The 6,928-nt window shown below is 42.9% G+C and overlaps 1 pseudogene; it reads right to left on the bottom strand.

Annotated features, from left to right (window-relative positions):
* Window positions 1–525: 525 nt before the first annotated feature.
* LOC142445805 (glutamine synthetase pseudogene) lies at window positions 526–3,826 on the bottom strand (annotated as a pseudogene).
* Between the last annotated feature and the right edge of the window lie 3,102 nt (window positions 3,827–6,928).

Below are 6,928 nucleotides of genomic sequence, written 5' to 3'. Positions count from 1 at the left end.
AAGGACAGTGTGACCAAGGGCATTTTCTTTCCTGGCCCCTCCCCTCCCTCTCAGAAATGTCCATACTTTTAATGGAATGTTGGTTATATTCTTTTTAAGAAATGAGATTTCCCACCAGAAGCAGGAAATCCTGACCTAGCCACAGAACGAGTCAGGCCCGATCCCTATTCCGGCCACCTCAAAGGAAGACGTCTGTTGGGGGTAGCTAGGCCTGCTGGAAAAATACACCTGATCAGTGGAAGCCGTGGTTATGGTCTCCCGGCCTGGGCCCCATTAACACATGATTCCCCATCTTCCAGAAAGCTTGAGACAGATAGACAGAGAAAGGGGGTGGGTGTGAAAAGAGTAAGAAAAGTGACTGGAAGAGACCCCCAAAAGACAGGTGTCATTAATTGGGCACAAGGAATAAAAAAGACCTTGATATTCTGTCTTCTGAGTTACAGCTAGCAGGAACTAGTGGGAGAGGGGGACGTGGGTGTGGGGTGAAGAGCTGGGAGAGGCCTGAAGGCTGGAGGTCTATTCCATTTAGTTTTTATATTGGAAGGGCTCCTCGCCTGTCTCCTTGAGAAGCCACGTGTGGATGAGGACTCTGTCACCGCGAAAGGGTCACAGTGGGCAGAGGGGCGGCGGTCTTCAAAGTAACCCTTCTTCTCCTGGCCGGTCATCTGAGAAATGCGGATGCTGGCGCCTCGGTTGGCCACGCTGGTGGAAAAGTCATTGATGTTGGAGGTTCATGGAATCCCATGAGGAGCCGGCATTGTCCAGGCCCCCTTTGGGGTCGTAGGCGTGGATGTGGTATTGGTGCCGCTTGCTTAGCCTCTCGATGGACTCCTCAATGGCCTTCAGACCATTCTCTTCCCTAAGACACTCTCTTCCCGCATGGCCTTGGCGCTGAAGTTGGCATGACAGCCTGCATCATCCCGTTCCCAGGATGGGCTTGGATCGAAGGTTGCTAGCACTCCAAAGTCTTCACACACGGTGCAGAATGAAGCCCCCATGTCGATTCCTTCACAGGGTCCTGTCTGGAACTCCCACGGGCAGGCATGATGTTGGTATTGGCCCCTCAATCTTGATGCCAGCATACAAGCAGGCCCGGGGGGAGCCTCCACAATGTCCCATCTTGATGCCAGCATACAAGCAGGCCCGGGAGGGAGCCTCCACAATGTCCCTGCCATAGGCTTTGTCTGTCCCCACACCGCAATAATACGGAACGTGGAGTCCAGGTAAGCCATTGGAAGGCCAATCAAAGGGGTGTCCATCTGTTCCCAGGAGGGTGTCCTCCTGCTCCATTCCCAACTGGGGGTGTTGGCTGGTCACCACATCCATAATCCATTCACAGGTAAGTCTACAGGTTGGTCTCTGCACGCTTTCAGTTGTACTTAAAAGACTTAATAGAACACCAGTTTGTGGGGATCCCTGTGGAACACGTGTGGAACATGGCAACAGGGATGAGATACATGTCACTGTTGGAGCGTTCAGACTAGAACGTGCTGGAGCCGTCAAAATTCCACTCGGGCAACTCGTCCACTCACGTGGGCTCCCAGTCCAGGGTCAGGTTTGGCAGCGGAGGCCTTCTCCAGTGCCATCGATCCAGATATACATGGCTTGGCCTATATCGCCCAGAGGCAGAGCCATGAACATCTGCTTGATGCCTTTGTTCAGGTGGGAACTTGTTGAGGTGGCCCTGGTGGAAGGTGTTCAGGGCTGCCAGCCGGCTGGAGGGAGGGCAGGTGGCAAGAGCAAGGTGAAGAGCGGAGAGGCGGTCAGGTGGACAAGCTCGACTCCACTCCCATGCTCAGCTCTGCTGCTTACAGTCATTTCCATGTTTGAGCCCATTGTTGTGGCCACTGTGTCCATCATTTCCTGGACTTCTCTTTTCGCCGATCCTCTACCAAGCATGAGCTGCTCCTCCAGGGACTAGCCCCTCCTGAGAACATGGCCATTGTACATGAGAAAGCATTTTGGTACACTATGACAGCATCTCACTTCAGTTCTCCCTTTGCTAGATTTTCATTTAATCATGGACTGCTTCCAGTTGTGAGGGTACTTTCTATACCCGTGGCCTCCACTGTTCTTTTTCCGTTAAAATGTCTTTTATTTTGGTGGGACTTTATGCTCAAAGTGTATTTTTCAGGGTTGAGCAATAGAAATTCCCAACATTGTTATGTGGCTCATAAAAGAGAATTTGTGGTTCAATGGACTCCATTGATGCTGAAATTCAGAGGCAAACAACAGTAGATTTTTCAGACACCAAGATTAAATGTGTTTGGGAGATAGACTATAAACCTAGTGGATCTTTTTGAGATGTCTACTTTCAATGTAAGTAATCCTGGTCCCACTGGGTTTTAAGGTGTTTGGGATGCTAACCACTAGTCAGTGGTACACATGCACCAACTACTCTGGAAGAAAGACTTGGCTGACTGCGCCCTTAAAGATGCACAGTCTTGAAACCATGTATTCAGGGCTGCTGTGAGTCATAATTGACTCAAAGGCTGGTTGTTGTTGTTGTTTGGCTATTTTTGGAGGGGAGGGGGCAGCTAACTCAAATGTAACTGGATGTTAACCTTTGCTTCTATAGGAAAAGCTTAGCTCAGTTGCCCAAATGATGTAGGTTCTCAGTACTTTAGATCCTTAATGTTTCCTTTGATGGCCAGTTTGTTCTGACTCATTGACTGGAGAAGATTAGGTGAGATAGAAGAAGTAGGAATTGTTACTCCCTTTATATTGGGGTTGATTATCATGAATAATGGAGTGAACTTTCTTGTAAAATGTCCATATCGTTTCCATTCATCTATTTGTCCATTAGCTACCTGTATTCCATGGGGTAGTGAGGGAGGAAGCTTTAGTTCCATTTCATTAACGTATTTATCATTCAGTCTTAATTGCAGGCATGGCCTTTTTAAATCTAATGCAACGGAGCAAAAGACATCAAGAAAAAAATGAGCTCTATGGAAAAGGAAAGCATTCGTTTTGTTTTAGAACAAAGAAAATCTATTTCAGGTGTGGGTATTCCACTTAAATTCTTCAGCTTCTAGACTATTTCATCTTCTGTATTGGAGAGCTCGATTCCTATGAACTTCTAAGAGGTAGCTAACATTGGTCCAAGCTGGAGTTATTCAAGGTTGAACACAGAGAAAGCAGACTCTCCTTTCAGTGCAGAGCTCCAGCAGGCTTTCTCATCAACTAGCAGACTGACACGCACAGTAACAGAATTGATCATTGTTCACTCCCGGACACAAAGAGCCAGGAATTAAAAGGATCTGTCCTTCATTGTTAAGGACAGCACAATTTCCCCCTTCAGGAACATTTGTGAATATTCTGCTGGTCCTAGTGATACTATTTTTCTTTTAATGGAAATCTATTCTCTCTGTAATTCATTTCTAAGGCACCCCAGCATGTACTTAAATATACATGATGAGAGACCCTTTTTTAATGTAGGTGATGTATGCATTGTGTCTCACATATAGATATCATACGATATAAGTGGTAACCTAAAACCTAATGGGGGTCTCACAGGAGTTGCCAAAGCCATACATTTCCTAAAGATGAAAGAGGGAAGCCAAGTTTACCCGAGGACATCATTGACAAGAAAAACAGAGGTTACAGGTGTTTCAGATTACCACTTAGAAAAAGTAATGAAAAATGAAGAACAGTCTTAAGATTATTTGGTAATATAGCATTGGCAATATTTATATGGCTTTTTAACTTTATTTTTCATTAGCACCTGGGTGGCTTTCCTGAATCATGGCACTCTGTAAAGGAGAGGTGTTTGACTATCCTACATCTTGGGAAGAACGCTGTTGGTGTTAGGTGTGATTGAGGCCATTCTGACTCAGAATGACCCTACACACCACAGAACTTGGTCCTGGGTCATCCTCACACCTGTTCTCCTGTCTGAGTCCATTGTTGCAGCCTGTGGGAAGCAGAAAAGTTATTCCCCTGGTTTTCCCCCATGACATATGCCAAATTTAAGGTGCTGTTTGCAAACACTGACTATACATTTGGAGGTCAACTACTTAAAGGTTATCTGCCTGAAGGTCATCAGCCCAGGGCAATCAGACCCTATTGCCTGCCCTACCTGAAGTAGGGCCCACTCCATTCTAATAAGGATAATGGATTGTTTACCACACCTAAGGTCAAGTCAATTTAGGGACGACTAAAGTTAAGCTTCAATCTTTACTCTAGAGCCTGCAGCATATGCCTATTGTACAACCCCTTCCTGTTTGCATGTGGTTACCTGTAATTAGGGGTACTTGCATGCCCCTCGATTCTATATAAGCCTTGGTTGGAAATTTATCCATTCTCTCTGCATGTATCTGGCTCCTGAAGTCATGATGGTCCTGAAGGTAAGCACTTGCATTCTCTATCTTGTCTCTTTATCTTGCATGATGTCTCTTTAATTTTACCCCTCAACCGCCCCTTGGACCGATTCAGTTGTGGAGGCTGGTACCCCACAGCAGCCATGTGTCAATTTCTCTGGTTGCCGACCTTCCTCTTTGTCACTGCCCCTCCACTTTATCCTTCTCCAGGGACTGGTCTCTCCTAACATGTCCGAAGTACATGAGACACCTCTCACCAGTCTTGCCTTGAAGGAGTATTCTGTCTGTACTTCTTCCCAGACAGATGTTTGTTCTTTTGGCAGTCCACACTACTTTCAATATTCTTCCCTGACACCTTAGTTCAAATGCATTGATTTTTCTTTGGTCTCCCTTAGTCAATGTCAAATTTTCATATGCATATGAGGCAATTAAAATACATGATTTGGGACAGGTGCACCTTAGTCCTCAAAGTAACCTTCTTGCTTTTCAACACTTTAAAGAGGTTTTGTGCAGCAGTTTTACCCAATGCAAAAGATCTCAAGACAACAGAATGTTAGTGGTTATATTTTTTAAATGGAGAATATTCATAAGCCATATGCAGGCTCTTTGGGCTCAGGGGGAAGATAATATTGGCAGGGTCTGAGAGGAGTCCTCCAGGCTGGGCATTCATATATGTTAGTTCTTCCATATTTGCACACTCCTAGTGTATCAGAAAATATTGTTAACAACTTTCATGGAAACAATAGGATCATTAAAACAATAATAGTTGAGCATATTAATATTTCTCTTGGTTATTTATATATTCTTCTATGCTTCAGATTAAATTCTCAGAGCAGTAGCCCCAATGACAAGGGAGGTGTCATTTCTATCTATCATACATGAAATGTATGTTTTGCAAAATTTTAAGAATGAGGAATATTTGGGAAGGAAAATTCTTTATGGGATCTAATTTTCTGACTTTGCTTATGGGCAAGAATTATTTGGAGTAGACTAAGCATATTATTGTACATGGGGTAAGTGTGTTTGCAAGGATATATAGATTAGCATGGAAACTTCATCTTTGGGTACGATGTAAAGATGAATACTACATAAGATGAATAACTTTTCTTTATATCAGAGAGCAGTCACTGATTATGGAAATGTGTTTTTAAGCAGGAGAAGCACATTATTGTAGCGTCCAAAATAGCAGAGATTGTCACTGATTATGGAAATGTGTTTTTAAGCAGGGGAAGCACATTGTTGTAGATTTATTAATCCTAGAAGATGAACAGAAATAATCATTTTGAAAAGAGGAAAAATTAGAGAAAAATATGGAAGAACCACTAAAACTCTACCACAGAATTATTAGCTATCATAATAACTAGTGCTTACATTTATCACAAAACCAAAAAACAATCATTTGTGTGGTACTTACTATCTCTATTAAAAGTATTTTTCTTGGTCCCCTCTTAACCTTCTGGTACATAATTAAATAATAATGATATGCCTGTTATGATATAACCATTATGCAGGTAGCGAAATACAAAAGTAAAAGGTATTGCTAGAGCGTTCCAGGTTTTAGATGCACAAAATGGGTTTATTCCAAACACAACATCATGCTTAATCTGTCTCTGCAATCAGTGGGTGGCTGTAGACAAGTTCTCTCTATAATACCTTTATCTGAGTCTTATTAGGGTGACTTCCAAAGCACAAGTCCAATTAAAACAGTGGGTTTTTTGAGGAGTTCTGTTGGACCAATTAAATCAAGACAGGTCATCTCAGAAGGCTATGGTGACTGGGATTGTGATTTCAAAGGTTACTTTGATAGATTTTCCTGAAGGCCATGGGACAGTCACGAGGACTCATTAGAAAGAGGTGAAGGAGGAAGTGTTTGTGCCTTGCGGGTACTGAGTTCATGGTAGTAGTGGCGGACCAATTTGGAGAGGGGTATGGTTGTACAATATGAAGAGCCTAATCAATAGCTCTGGATTATATAGCAGGATATTGACATTGTTGAATTGGTGAATGTTTTCTCGCGTATGTTTTTGCCAAAATGAGGAGAAAATTACAGGCATAGCAATGAGTATGGGGACAAAGAAAATGTTCTAAAATTGACTGTGATAAAGATTGTACAACTCTTCTTGATATGGATCAACTATTGAACTGTAGCATGAGATGTAGATGAGGTGCCAATAAAACGTTTTCTTAAAGGCTATGGCTAGAAGAGCCATATTACATATTTCCCTGTATCACAATTACATTCTTCCTGTTGCACCACCATTGTCACTCTCCTTTTCCAATATTTTCAAGGACTGGTAACATAAATTCAATGTCTTCTATGAAACAGCTGCCTCCCTTCCCCCCTTTGGCTTCTATTTTTCCATTTCTATAAGCGAAATCACTTGTCCTTTGGTAACTGACTTATTTCACTCAGCATAGTTTTCAATGTTTATCCATGTGGTAGCATGTAACGGAAACTACTTTCTCTTTATGGCTGAGTAATATTTCATTGTATATATGCTCCACATTTTGTTTATCCATTCATCTGTTGACAGACATTAAATTATTTCCATCTTAAAAAAAAGAAAATTGGTACGTCTGAGGTTGGCTCAAATGCCTGAGGTCTCTGT

This window comes from Tenrec ecaudatus, chromosome 4, assembly GCF_050624435.1.
Source record: "Tenrec ecaudatus isolate mTenEca1 chromosome 4, mTenEca1.hap1, whole genome shotgun sequence".
Taxonomy (NCBI): Eukaryota; Metazoa; Chordata; class Mammalia; order Afrosoricida; family Tenrecidae; genus Tenrec; species Tenrec ecaudatus.
Note: the sequence above shows the minus strand (reverse complement) of the source record. Positions and strands in the feature narration are given on the sequence as shown.